The sequence below is a fragment of the Mustela nivalis genome, assembly GCF_964662115.1.
Source record: "Mustela nivalis genome assembly, chromosome: 5".
Lineage (NCBI taxonomy): Eukaryota > Metazoa > Chordata > Mammalia > Carnivora > Mustelidae > Mustela > Mustela nivalis.
The window spans coordinates 91,937,051-91,951,082 of NC_139024.1; the positions used below are offsets into that span (position 1 = coordinate 91,937,051).

At 42.4% G+C, this 14,032-nt stretch overlaps 1 protein-coding gene across 3 annotated transcripts in view; it reads right to left on the bottom strand.

Annotated features, from left to right (window-relative positions):
- RCAN2 (regulator of calcineurin 2) overlaps nt 1-10,049 on the bottom strand; it is a 267,998-nt gene extending 257,949 nt beyond the window's left edge. The window contains exon 1 of one of the 3 annotated variants that reach the window (XM_082729711.1): nt 9,824-10,049. The gene's annotated coding sequence lies outside the window, so the exon portion shown is untranslated. The remainder of the gene's footprint in view (nt 1-9,823) is intronic. The other 2 variants (XM_082729710.1, XM_082729712.1) reach the window with 2 other exon arrangements.
- Nucleotides 10,050-14,032: the final 3,983 nt, after the last annotated feature.

The following is a 14,032-nucleotide window of genomic DNA, read 5'->3' on the forward strand; positions in this document are numbered from 1 at the left end:
AATGGAAAAATCCAAGTTATTTATCCGAAAGAGTGTCCTCTGCATCGTTTCATTTCCTCTTTGGTGAAAAAGACATGCCTGTCCGAGGCTTTCCCCACAAAGGCCCTGACAGCCATGGAAGGGAACCGGTGAAACCCAACTCAAGCAAATAAGGATGCAAATTTGCTGTGCACATTTTTCGGGATTTAAAGGCAAACTGAACCAGTGTTCCTTTAAACAGAGATTGCTTATTCTACTTAGTGTAAGTCAGCTTTAGTAGCTCAAGAGGCTGCAATGGCAGCTTCGAGGGTTCTGGCTCCACATGGCCCATGGCATCATATGCCCAGCCCCAGATAACAAAACCACTGGGAGAAAAGTGAATCCACTATAGTCAACGCTCCTACAAACACTCACGCATGTAAAAGCTACCAGATCTCTCCACCCACACATTCTCAACTCCCACAAAAAAAAAGCACCAACCTCCCTGAAGCAATGGTTAAGCAGGTACATTTCCAGAGTAAAGGTTATCTCTGGAAAGCACTAACACCAACCACCCCTCACTTCCACCAAGAAACTGCTTGTAAGCAGGACAGAGGGGACACCTACGTTCTGATGCACTGCTCTTGGAGATGTTCAACAATGGGGGGAAGGTAAATGAATCTGGTAAAATCATACAGGGGAATGATCTGCAGATACTGAAAACAAAGTTCACAAATATTTTGACTTCACGTGAAAAGTTATTTAAAATTTTGGTGAAATGCACAGAGTGAAAAATTCTACACACAGTTCGATCCCAATTCTACATTGGGAGGGCATATAAAAAGCCCGAAAGGACATACAACAAATGTTAATTGTGTTAATTATTGTTTGCTCATGGTGATACATGTGATTTTTAAATTTTCTCTTGTTATACTCTTCTGCTTTCACTTTTTAAAAATTTTACAGAAAGCACGTATGTCCAAGAAAAAGAAGCCATTATAAAATCAGGCCAAAGGGTCTCTAATTTTCCTGCAAAGTAGACAGGCTTCAGCAGACACTGGGGAATATTTCTAGGCTTCCTGAGCAGATTCCATGTCCCACCCGTCTCTCACACTTAAGCTCTGGTGATGATTTCTTACACCTCACATAACGCCCATGTCTTTCTCGACCTTGGCTTTGGCTTTCAGTCTTCCCTGTTTGTACTAAAACACCCTTCTGGCAGTTACCTCTTGTCTGTAAATCATGCTGTCCACTCCCCCTTCACCAACAGGACCTAGTTCTCTGCCCTGGTCAGGTTCCTCCTGGCCCAGTCTGGTCAAGTCTTGGTATTGACAACAAGTAAGTTACCCTTGAAAAAGACAGGCATCATGAACAACCTACAGTAAACAGGGCCAGGAAATACAGTTTTCATAATGCATTCTATAAAAGCACTTTATACACAGCAGCACTGCCTCCCCAAACAGACCTGGGGCTATAGCAGGTCTAACTATAACTGATCTCTTGGGAGGTCCCCCTGGTGGCAAGCATCCTTAACATCCGTGCAGGGCACTGCGTTTTTTCACTGCACATTCACAGACTCACGGCATTTTATCCCCACGACTCTGAAAGGTGGGAAGATCAAGTATTCTTTTCCTAATTTTTAGAGCTAAGAAAAATTGCAATTCAGAGACTGGGCTCTGAGTGGCTTGTTCCCCCTGATCCTCAGCATGTTCTCCTCTGTAAATAGTGACGATAATACCCGCACAGTGGAGTTGTTGTAAGGATTAAATGAGGTAACGTATGCAGGGTGCTGAGCACAGTGTCTGGAACAAGGACAGCATTCAGCAAATGCCAGCTCCTGTAACTAGGAGGTCAATGGGAAGCTCAAGGTTACATAGCTGGAAAGTGATAGCGCCAAGATGAGAATCCAGGACTTTCCATGCCAAGTTTACCCTTTTTCTACTTTATCCCCAACTCCTTAAGAAGAGCATTAGGGGATGGCCCATGCCCTCAAAGAACTTGTCATATTTTGTAGTAGGCACATCCCAAGTACGTGAAACAACAATGCAGTCATTCCCACAAAGAACTAAGGCAACAGGAATAAAAGCTAGGATATGGCTCCCAAATTATACAATCCTTTGGTCCAACAGCAACTGTTAAGTGTTAGGTATCTTCTTACGCATTCATTCCAAAGCTTAGGAAACGCAAGTTTCATCCCTGTGTCAAAGTGAGTTGTGTATGGGGAAATCAGATGAGAAAATAAGTCTCTTTTCCATACTAATAATAGAAAATATTTTCTGTGGGCATTCTGAACTTGAGGAAGTTTGAGCTATTTTTGGAAACTTTTTGTTAGCTTCCAGAAAGTACCATTCATGATCGTATGCTTTTCTTTTAAGATTTTATTTATTTATTTGACAGAGAGAGATCGCAAATAGGCAGAGAGGCAGGCAGAGGGGGAAGAAGGCTCCCTGGCGAGCAGAGAGAGAGACTGATGCGATTCGGGACTCGATCCCAGGACCCTGAGATCATGACCTGAGCCGAAGGCAGAGGCTTAACTCACTGAACCACCCAGGCGCCCCTGATCATACACATTTTTAAGGGACTTAAAAACAGCTTCGCTTGAGTTCAAGGCTGCTTCTTAAAACAGCTTAAACTTGATTAATCAATTTAGCCTACAACATATGACACCTGGCAGCTGGTAACACAAGTACAGGGAACACATTAAAGGCAAAGGAAGCATACACACAAACAGAGAGTAGGAAGTCACTCTGTCGACATTTATTTGCTGCCATAGTAATAATCCCATAATAATGGGATCCAGGATTGCCAACCCTAGGCATACTATTTCTTTACAGTAATCTTGATATTTAGGACATGTTAAAAGAGGAACCTAAAACTTTGTGTAATGGAATCTTGCAGCTTCTTTACATGGAAGAGGGTAATTTACTAATGGATACTTTGAGATTCACATCTTGGAAGGTTTTAACTTCCCATGTGTTTTTATATTCCCAATATCTACGACTTTCTAAGGTAGAGGAATGATGCTCTTAAGGGGTGGCCCTGAGCAGAACTATGAAGTAGGAGAAGGCTTTCTTAAGAAACGCTCTACCTCCCTTTGTCTATTCTGCTGGGGGTAAGAGGTGGGGACGCCCACTGACTGAGCCCATTCAATGAGGCACTCCGGTGAGCAGGGCCTGCTTTCTGTCATCTGTGTTACCCCTTATAGCAGCTTTGCAACATGTACATTAGTCACCCCAATTATTCAGAGATGAGGAACTTAAGTCTCATGGAATTTGAGTGACACACCTAAAATAAACTGATCAGACCTCCACTTCAGTGCCCCTTAGGGTTTCCCCTCACTGAACTGGGCTCCCCAACGTCAGACATCCCTGTTAGTACCTGCACCATGACTAGTTCACATCAAACTGTTAAGGGCATGCCCTCAATTGAGTTAGTCTTTTTCATTTGTTAAATTTTGTAAGATTCATTTATTTATTTTAGAGAGAGAGGCTGCAAGTGGGGTAGGGACAAAGAGAGAGAAAGAAAGAAACTCAAGCAGGCTCCATGCCCAGCACTGTCGGTGGAAAACAGTATGGAGGTTCCTCAAAACACTAAAAATAGGGGTGCCTGGGTGGCTCAGTGGGTTAAAGCCTCTGCCTTCAGCTCAGATCGTGATCCCAGGGCCCTGCATCGGGCTCTCTCCTCAGCAGGGAGCCTGCTTCCCAGCCTCACCGCCCTCTGCCTGCCTCTCTGCCTACTTGTGATCTCTGTCTGATAAATAAATAAAATCTTAAAAAAAAAAAAAACTAAAAATAGAAATACCATATGATTTAGGAATTCCACTACTGGGTATTTACCCAAAGAAAACAAAAACACTAATTCAAAAAGATATGTGCACCTTTCTGTTTACTGCAGCAATTTTTTACAAGAACCAAGACAGGGAAGCAGCCCAAGTGTCCATCCACAAATGATCTGATAAAGAAGACATGGTATTTACATACAATGGAATATTACTCAGCCATAAAAAAAAAAAGAATGAGATCTTGCTATTTGCAATAATGTGGATGGATCTAAAGGGTATGATGCTAAGGGAACTATGTCAGTCAGATAATGACAAATACCCTAATATTTCACTCCTGTGTGGAATTTAAGAAACAAGACAAAACAAACAAACAGAAGACAAAAGTCAAACTGTCAAATACAGAGAGCAAACATGGTTGCCAGAGGGGGTGATTGGGGGGGTGGATGAAATAAAGGGGAGTAAGAGTACACTTATCCATGAGCACTGAGTAATGTACAGAACCCTTGAACCATTATATTGTTAAGAAGAAGGAGGAGCAGGAGGAGAAAAAAGAGGAAAAAGAGGTAGTAATAAGAGTAGTAGTAGTATTCCTATTCTAAAAGGAAGCAGGCAGGGGAAACCCGGGTGGTTCCGTCAGTTGGGTGGGTGACTTCTGATTTCAGCTCAGGTCATGATCTCAGGAATGAGAGACTGAGCTTCTCTCTGCATGGAATGTGCTTAAGATTCTCTTTCCCTCTCCCTTTGCCCCTTTCCCCCTCGCACTCTTTCTCCCGCTAAATTAATTAATTAATTAATTAAGAATAAACTAAAAATGACCAGGCATGATTTTAACCTAAGTCAGTGGCTCTCTAGCAAAATTTGAGACATGATGCAGGACTTGAAAATGTCAAGACTCTTGAGATATCTAGTCAACTGCTTCTCCCACTAATACACAACTAAAGCCCATGAAGGGCTGTGACTTTGCAGAGGTCATACAACAAATCAGGTATAGAGCCCAGATGAGAGCCAGGACTTCTGACTCAGAGCTATTCTCTTTTACAGCATCAGCCACAAATATTCAAGCATAGGGTAAAAAACACAATCCAGACTCGTAGGACTTATTCCAATGATATTAATTCACACTGGTCAGGCCTGAGTGCACCTCTTATTAACTGTGTGGCCTAGATAACATACCCTCTCTTTGCCTTGGGTTTCTTATCAATTATATAAGTATAACAATAGCCTTATTCTGTTATCGTGTGGGTCAAACATGGTAATTCACGGAGCTCTAACTTCTTTGTGCTCGGCATAAACAATGAATGAATGTTATATTGTTATTATCATTAAAATTATTTTTACTGTACTACAACTACTAGTGCACATAAATGACAGTTCATTCTTTCGCCTTTGGGGTAGTAGGTAGAAACAGCCTCCTGCTATCAAATTCATCTCCATATTCTCTAAAGGCAGCCCTAACAGTCTCAGGAATGGCGGTAAGATGAGTAGAAGATTTAGCATCCGAAATAAATTACCTTTGAAAATAAAATTGCCTAGTGAGCACTTTCATTTGAGGCTGAAAGTAAAAATTCCCCATTCTTCTCAAACCTACTCTTTCTCAGTAACTGCCCTTTTCCCTCAGTTTTATTGAGATATAATTAATACATAACATCGTATTTATTTTAGGTGTATCTCATAATGATTTGGTGTTTGTATGTATTGCAAAGTGACTGCCACCATAAGTTTAGTAAACATTTATCACCTCATGCAGTTACACATTTCTTTTCTTATGATGACAACTTTTACGAGCTACTTTCTATACAACTTTCGAATATACAGTACAGGATTAACTATAATCACCATGCTATACATTACATCCCAGGGCTTATTTATCTTATAACTAGCAGTTTGTACCTTTTGACCCCCTTCTCCCATTTTTTTCCACCTCCCATTCCCCACTCTCTGGTAATTGGTCCACACCAATTTATATTCCCACCAACAGTGCACAGGGATTTCCTTTTTCCCACATCCCTGCTAACACTTATCCCTTGTTTTGTTTTGTTTTATTCTGATAATAGTCATTCTAATAGGTGTCAGGTGCTATCTCATTGTGGTTTTGATTTCCACTGCCCTGATGCTTAGTGATATTGAGCACTTTTTTATGTTCTTATTGGCCATGCATATGTCTTCTTTGAAAAAAAAAAAAAGTCTATTCAGATCCTTTGTCTTCATTTTTTAATTGGATGGTTTGGATTTTTTTGCTATTGAGTTATATGCGTTCTTTACATACTTTGAATAAATGATTTGCAAAGCTTTTCCCATTCCATGGGTTTCCTTTTCCTTTTGCTGACGGGTCTTTGTTTTAAAGAAGGTTTTCAGTTTGATGTAGTCCCATTTGTTTATTTCTGCTTTTGTTTTCAACTGCTTTTGTTAACAAATCCAAGACATCATTGCCAAGGAGATGACCCTCTATGTTTTCTCATAGAAATTTCATGTCTTCAAAGTTACATTCAAGTCTTTCATCCATTTTGAATTAATTTTTGTGTATGGTGTAAGACAGTGGTCCAGTTTTCTTCTGTTGTATATGGCTGTCCAGTTGTCCCAACACCATTACTGAAGATACTATTCTTTCCTCATTGTACATTCTTGACTCTTTGTCATAAAATAACCATACATTGTGGGTATATTTTGCTCTATTCTGCTCCATTGATTTATGTATTTGTTTTTATGCCATGTTGTTCCAGATACCATAATTTTGCAACATAGTTTAAAATCAGAAAGTCTGAAGTCTCCTGCTTTATTCTTTCTTTTTTAAAATTATTAATCATTTTTATTAAAATGTATTATTTTCCCCATGGGTACATGTCTGTGAATCGTCAGCCTTACACACTTCACAGCACTCACCATAGCACATACCCTCCCCAATGTCCATAACCCAATCACCCTCTCCACATCCTCCTACCCCCAGCAACCCTCAATTTGTTCTTTCTTGAGATTGATTTGGCTATTTGGTGTCCTCATGGTTCCATACAAATTTTAGGGCTGTTTGTTCTATTTCTGTGAAAAATACCATTGGTATTGCAGTGAGTCTGTAGATTGCTTTAAGTAGTATGGACATTTTAACAAAATTAATTCTTCCAATCCATGAGCATGGACTACCTCTCCATTTATTTGTGTCTTTTTCAGTTTCTTTAATCGATATCATAGTTTGCAGTGTACAAGTCTTTTTACCTCCTTTGATAAATTTATTCCCAGGTATTTTGTTCTTATTGATATAATCATAAATGGGATCCTTTCTTTACTTACTCTTTCTGATAGCTCTTTATTAGTGTATGGAAATGCAACTTATTTTTTCATATTGATTTTATATTCTGCAACTTTATTGAATTTGTTTATTAGTTCTAAAAGATTTTTTCTTTTTTTTTTACTGGATTCTTTAGAGTTTTCTATGTATATGTCATCTGCAAATAGAGACATTTTACTTCTTCCCTTCTTACTTTGTGCCTTTCATTTCTTTATTTTTCAGGCTTAATTGCTCTGTATTTAAGACTTCCAGAACTGTGTGTCAAGAGTGAGCATCCTTGTCTTGTTGTTGATCTTAAAGGAAACGATTTCAGTTAAAATTTCCCATCTTTTTCAAACCTAATCTTTCTCACTTCACTCCTAACTCAGTTAAAAACCTCACCATCCATCTAGACATCAACTCCTTCTATATCACTACCCTACTGGTGACCCAGTGCCACTGATTTTCCTCCTGCAAAAGCTCTCTGAAGATCTCTCTTCTCTTTCTCCATTCTACCTGGTTCAGGCACAACGAATGTTATTTATTTATTTATTTTTGATTGGATCACTCCTGTGGTCTAAACTCTCAGCTCCTTCCCTTGCAACCCCACCTACTAATCACCTCCATTGTCACTTGTGCAAAATACAAATTAGATCAAATCATTTCTCCCATAAAAGCTGTATAATTTCTCCTCTTCCATAGGATAGATTCACATCCTGGGTTCACTGAAACACACCCCCCCTCCACCCAAACTCTCCTGCCAGTCCCTCACTTCAGAGCACCCAAATGTTCTTTCAACATAAACTTTCCTTCCATGTGGAACACGTACTTAGCTCCTTCTCTAGAAAACTGCACTGCTTCCTGCAATGCAGTCCAAATGTAAACCTTTCTGCGAGCTCCTCCAGATTCCCTCCACCCTTCCTTCTCTGGACATTCAAAGAACTTGTTCCTATCTCCACCAACCATTCATCGTGTTGAACACTATCACCTATTTTCTTATCCTTCTTTTCTGCTAGATTGATTCCTGAATGGCATGGACCTCATTCATTTATCTTCTGCCACAGGACCTACATAACACACAGTACAGGTGGAACAAAATACTGCTGAATAAATCAAGTGGGTGGTACCCAAAGTAAAAGGAATAAAAAAATGAGACCTCAGTGACTATCAAAGTCGATCTCAATTAAAGCTAGTTTCTGTTATATATAACTAACTGCAAACGATTATGTAAGTAGTTTTCAAAAGAATGTGGTATGAACTTGCAAATGGCAAAGCTCTCAAGTTCCCACTTAGGCTTGTTAAATGTTCATCAATGGAGAGAGAGCACCACATCCTCCCAGATTTAGCCCAGTTCTGCAGAACCTGCACACACGAGGCATTCTGAAAGCTCTTGCAATCCTGAACCTTTATTTGAGGACATTTTTCCCTCACAAAATTCCGTGGACTGGACTCGGGTAGTAGGTGCTCAATAAATGTTGATTGGATTTGCAGTAGATTTGAAAGCAAAGTGCAACTCACATTTTAGACTAATTCAATGCAATGACTGTACTTAAGATAATAGCTCTAAGGCTAAAGAAAATCAATGGGCAGACTGAAAAGCAGCCAAATGCTAACTCCCCTGCCTTGTTCCACAGTCAATGCTGACCTGCTTCTTGATCCTTTCCAGCTTCTGAGATTTTCCAACTTCACTGTTTCCCCAGAATGGAAGGGGCCAGTTAGCAAGTGTTGCCCTGTACCTGTGATATATTTGCCCTGTGTTTTGCTGTTGATGTAATATGTGAGAAAGTTGAGTGGCATTTTTTAAAATGTCCTACTTTTCCTAAAGCCTATGTGTGACACATTAAGTGGGGTTCTAGCTGAAGGGGGAAATAAGTATGGACTGGAATGCTGTAGCATTTTTTCACCTTCAGTTGTGAAACTGTATGTTAAAGGGAGCCCAGAAACTTTTGTTTTTACTAAAATGATATATTTAAAAAAAAAAAAAAAAAAGAGCTTGGGCAGCGAACTCTGCATTGGATGTCTATGTAACACTTCTATACCAATGTAGGAAATAGGAAGATTCAAAACATGCGCTCTGCTATAATTCAATCTGGGGTCAGAAAAAGACAGCAGTGCCTTGGAGAATAAATCATTAACTAAAAGTCAAACCGAGACACCCTGGAAACCAGTGAGGCCAGGCGGCCGGGATTTGCCTGTTCCCTCGGGTGACTTCCAGAGCGAAGCATCCCACAGGCAGACAAACTCAGCACACTGCACTCCCTTCTATTTCACTTTTCAAACTCGAAGTTATTTTTAGATGACCCATGCCCGCTAATCCGAGGCAGGACAATTCCCAGCCCGCTGCGCCTCAAAGTACCTTCCTCCTCCCCGGCACTTCTTTTCAAGCACTGGGAAAGGACTTTCTCCGTTTTCTCCTTTTTTTCCCCTCAGAGTGTAGTCCACCTGCCCTTTCCCCCTCTCCAAACCTCAGTCCTGGGGGCCACAGGCGTCATCCTCTCTGTTCTACTTATGCACCTGCTGCTGCTACTGGAAAGGCGAATTCTTGAGCCACTAGGAATGGGGCAGGGGCTCTCTGAGACCCGTGCCCTCTTCAAGGGAGACCCTCCCCCACACAACACACAGCAGGCCACCGCGGGGGCTGACAGCTGGAGCAGACCACCGTCCCTCCCTCCGCCGCTGCCGCCCCCTCCCAGCTCAGCCCTGGAATCCCACCGCGCTCGCCCGCCCGCCCCCTGCCGCGTCCTCCCGCACCGCCCGGGAGCAGCGCGCAGCCCCAACAGGACAGGGCGCAGGGGCGAGCTGGCCAGTACGGTTACATAACCGACCTGCTGGGCGTCCGCGATGCGCCGGCAGAGGCTGAGGCGGCGGCTCGGAAGTCCGCGGGGCCGGCGACTGCGGGCGCGGCGCTGCCTGCTCACCTGCCCGCCGGTGCGAGCGCGTGGGGGCGGGCGCGGTGCCCGCGGGCCTGAGCGTGGGGCCGTGCGCGGCGCGCCCCGCCTCCCGGTCTCTAGGTCCGTGTGTCCCCGGCTGTCTGCCTCCCGCCCGCTCTCCCCGCAACCTCGGCCGCCTTCAGCCGGGACAAAGCGGCTCCGGGGAGGGGCCGAGCCGGCGGCTCTCGCAGGAGCCAGCGGAGATGGGCGCGCCCCCAGCTCCGACTCATCGGGCCAACCTCCAATCAGACCCCAGGAAACCGAAAGCCCCTGTGTGGCCTCCTCTTCTCCCCTCCCCCCTGACCCGGCGCCCTTCCCGAGCCCGCACCCGCTCTGCTCCCCGGGCTGCCCCCCTGCCCTCAGCACCGCCCCCCCAACACACACACCCCGCTTTCCACTCGGGGTGCCCAGGAAGCGGAGAAGCCCCTCTGGACCCCTAGCGCAGATGCCGGTGCTCAGGAGTCCCAACCCCAGCAGGGAGGGCTCCCCGGGGTCACCGCCGGGAGGGGGCTTCCTAAGGGGTCGGAGTGGGCAGGGGGCTGATATGTGAAGCTAGGGATGACTAGGCAGCGACAGCCCAGAAGAAACTGGCGGAGAAGCAAACTGTGGGTGAGGAGTACTGGAGGAGAGACTTTTCTCACACGCACACTGAGCCCCCCGACTCCGGTGGAGGAAAGGTCGCGAAGCCCCCGGACGGTCCGCGGAGCGTCTGCGCCGGGTGGGTGCGGCGCCCTCTGTCTGGAGACCTGCGTCCGCCCCGCCCACGCGCTCAAGGTGCCCTGCACCGGCTCCCTGGCTTTGCCAGGATTCGCTGCCACCAGACCTGGGGACAGAGGGCTTCAAGGACTCCTATTGTGTGAGAGCCGGTGACAAGTGAGAGAGAGGCTGCTATCGTACAGTGAACGGCTGAATGTGAATCAGATTCTAGGCTAGATCTGTTGCTCAACAAACTTAAGGTAGACGTGTCTGCTTTACAAAATAAAGCAATTCTGAGCCAGAGGAAGCCTGTGGCTCATGGGTCACAAGAGCTGATAGCAGGAGAAAGTCAGTCAGCCGTGTACAAGACCAGAACAGGGAAAGTGGGGAAAATTCAAGGAAGAAGGGCCGGGTCGGGGTGGGAGTGTGGACCAACTCGCAGAGGGAGTAAATAATATTCAAATCAGTTTTATATTCTGTTATCTTTCTAATTGCTCTATAAATAAGCCATTTTTCCTTTTGCTTTTTATGCCTTTCTGTTTCCTGATAACAATATTAAAATTGCACTGAAGCTGTGGATAAGTTTCACAATTACTCTTCCCTCAGCCACACACCACCTTGTGTTTTCCAAGGTTGATGTAAAATTTCATCTTAAACAAAAGCAAGGAACAACAAAACCAAAAGGGTAAACCTTAGCTTGTCACTCTGATTCATCTGCACTAATATAAATAAAGACAGAATTTCAGAGTTTAAAATGGCCTTAGATTCCTACTCTTCCAAACTTCTGTATGCATAAATTCATAAATGTCCACTGATATAGATGAATTACATTTTTTTAATAGAATTTTGTGGTTCCTGAGATTCCTGGGTGGCTCAACCAGTTAAACAAAAGACTCTTGATTTCCTCTCAGGTCATGATCTCGGGCTCCAGGGATGGAGTCCTGGGTGGGCTTCAAGCTCAGCAGGGAGTTGGCTTCTCTCCCACTCTCTCTATCCCTCCCTACACTTGCCCCCAACTCTCTCAGGATGAATGAATCTTTAAAAGAAAAAAAAAAGAAAAAAGAATCATCTGAAAAGGCATTCATATACTGAGCCCAAACTTGCCTTCCTGGGATTTTCATTCATTGGTTCTAATTCACTTTTTGAAGCCATGGAGACAGAGTCCAACTCCTTTTCCAACTGACTGTGTTTCAAATATGTAAAGATAGTCACCATGTCTCAATTACTCCAAGACTCCCCTGTAAAACATCCTTAATCCTCCAAACAAAATCTCATTTGCAGTAAGTAGTTCCTAGAATCATCACCAACCTGCAGACTTTGATCTTAATAGTATCTATTCTGTAAATATATAAATATATATTTCTTCGTAAATACAAAGAAAATTTTATGATGATGGAAGTAATATGTTTATTGCAGAAACTTTGAAAGACATAAGATTCAATGTGAAGATAAAGTAATATATGTAACATTCAATGTATCTTAGCTGTTATAAAAAATGAACATAGTCATTTTCCTCCCACTAAGATGCAGTATTCTCCACTAAGATACAGTACTCTTTTTGTTTGTTTCAAAAAAAATTTTTAAAGATTTTATTTATTTATTTATTTGATAGACAGAGATCACAAGTAGGCAGAGAGGCAAGCAGAGAGGGGGCAGGGGAGAGGGGAAGCAGGCTCCCTGCTTAGCAGAGAGCCTGATGCCGGACTTGATCCCAGGACCCTGAGATCATGATCTGAGCTGAAGGCAGAGGGTTAACCCACTGAGCCACCCAGGTGCCCCTGTTTGTTTCAAATTTTTATTTAAATTCTAGTTAGTTAACATTTGGTGCAATATTGGTTTCAGGAGTAGAACTGAGTGGTTCATCACTTAGATACAATACTCAGTGCATCACAAAAGCCCTCCTTAATATGCATCACTCATCTAGCCCATCCCCTGCCCAACCCCTTCTATCAACCTCCAATTTGTTCTCTGTCCTTAAGAGTCTCCTTTGGTTTGTTTTCCTGTCTCTCTTTTTCCCCCTCCCAAATGTTCATCTGTTTTGTTTCTTAAATTCCACATATGAGTGAAATCATATCATATTTGTCTTTCTTTGATTAATTTCACATAACATAAGACAATCTGGCTCCATCCCTATCATTGCAAATGGCAAGATTTCATTCATTTTGATGTCTGAGTAATATTCCATTGTATCGATACACCACATCTTCTTTATCCATTCATCAGTTGACGGATAGTTAGGCTCTTTCCATAGTTTGACCATTATTGGTAATGCTACTATAGACATCCAGGTGCATGTACCACTTTGAGGCTCTATTTCTATATCCTTTGGATAAATACCTAGAAGTGCAATTGCTCCATTATAGGGTAGTTCTATTTTTAACTTTCTGAGGCACCTCCATACTGTTTTCCAGAATGGCTGTACCAGTTTGCATTTCTACCAACAATGCAAGAGGGTATTCTTATATTTTAATAAACTTTATTTTTTAAATTTAAGGCTCACCACAAAATTGAATGGAAGGTATGGATATATGCCATATGCTCTCTGCACCCACAAAGACATAGCCTCCCTCATTATCGATATCCTCCACCAAACTGGTACATTTTTTACAATTGATGGACTTCCTTTGACACATCAGTATCAACCATAGAGTTAGTTGATACTAGAGTTTACATTAAGGTTCACTTAGAGTGTTGTACATTCTTTGAGATTTAGCAAGTATATGACATATCCCTTATTATAGTCATATGCAGGAGAGTTTCACTGCTCTCAAAATCCTCTGTGTTCCTCCTTCCCTCCCTACTAGCCTCTGAGAATCACTGATGTTTTCACTGTCTCTGTAAGTTCTGCTTTTCCAGAATGTCATAGAGTCAAACTTACACAGTGTGTAATCTTTTCAGATTGATTTCTTTCTTTTTTTTCTTTTTAGTAATATGCATTTATGTGTTTCTGGGGTTTGGGAATGCATTTCTTTTTAACTCTGAGGAATAGTCCATATTCTGGATGGGTCACAGTTTCTTTATCTATTCTCCTACTGAAAAGCATCTTGGATGTTTCCAATTTTTAGCAATTATGAATAAAGCTGCTATAAACATCTGTCTTCAGGTTTTTATAAAAACATATTTTCAACCAATTTAGGTAAATATGAAGGAGTGCAATTGCTGGATTATACTGTAAAACTATGCTATGTAAGAAAACATCAAACTCTCTTCCACAGTGGCAGTACCAGTTTGCTTCACCTCCAGAAATGAGTGAAATTATCCTGTTGTTCCACATCCTCAGCAGCATTCGTCAATGTCAATGTTTTGAAATTTCACCATTATTATAGGTGTGTAGCAGAATCTAATTGTTGTTTTAATTACAGTTCCCTAATGATATTGAACATTTTTCATATGCTTATTTGCCAACTA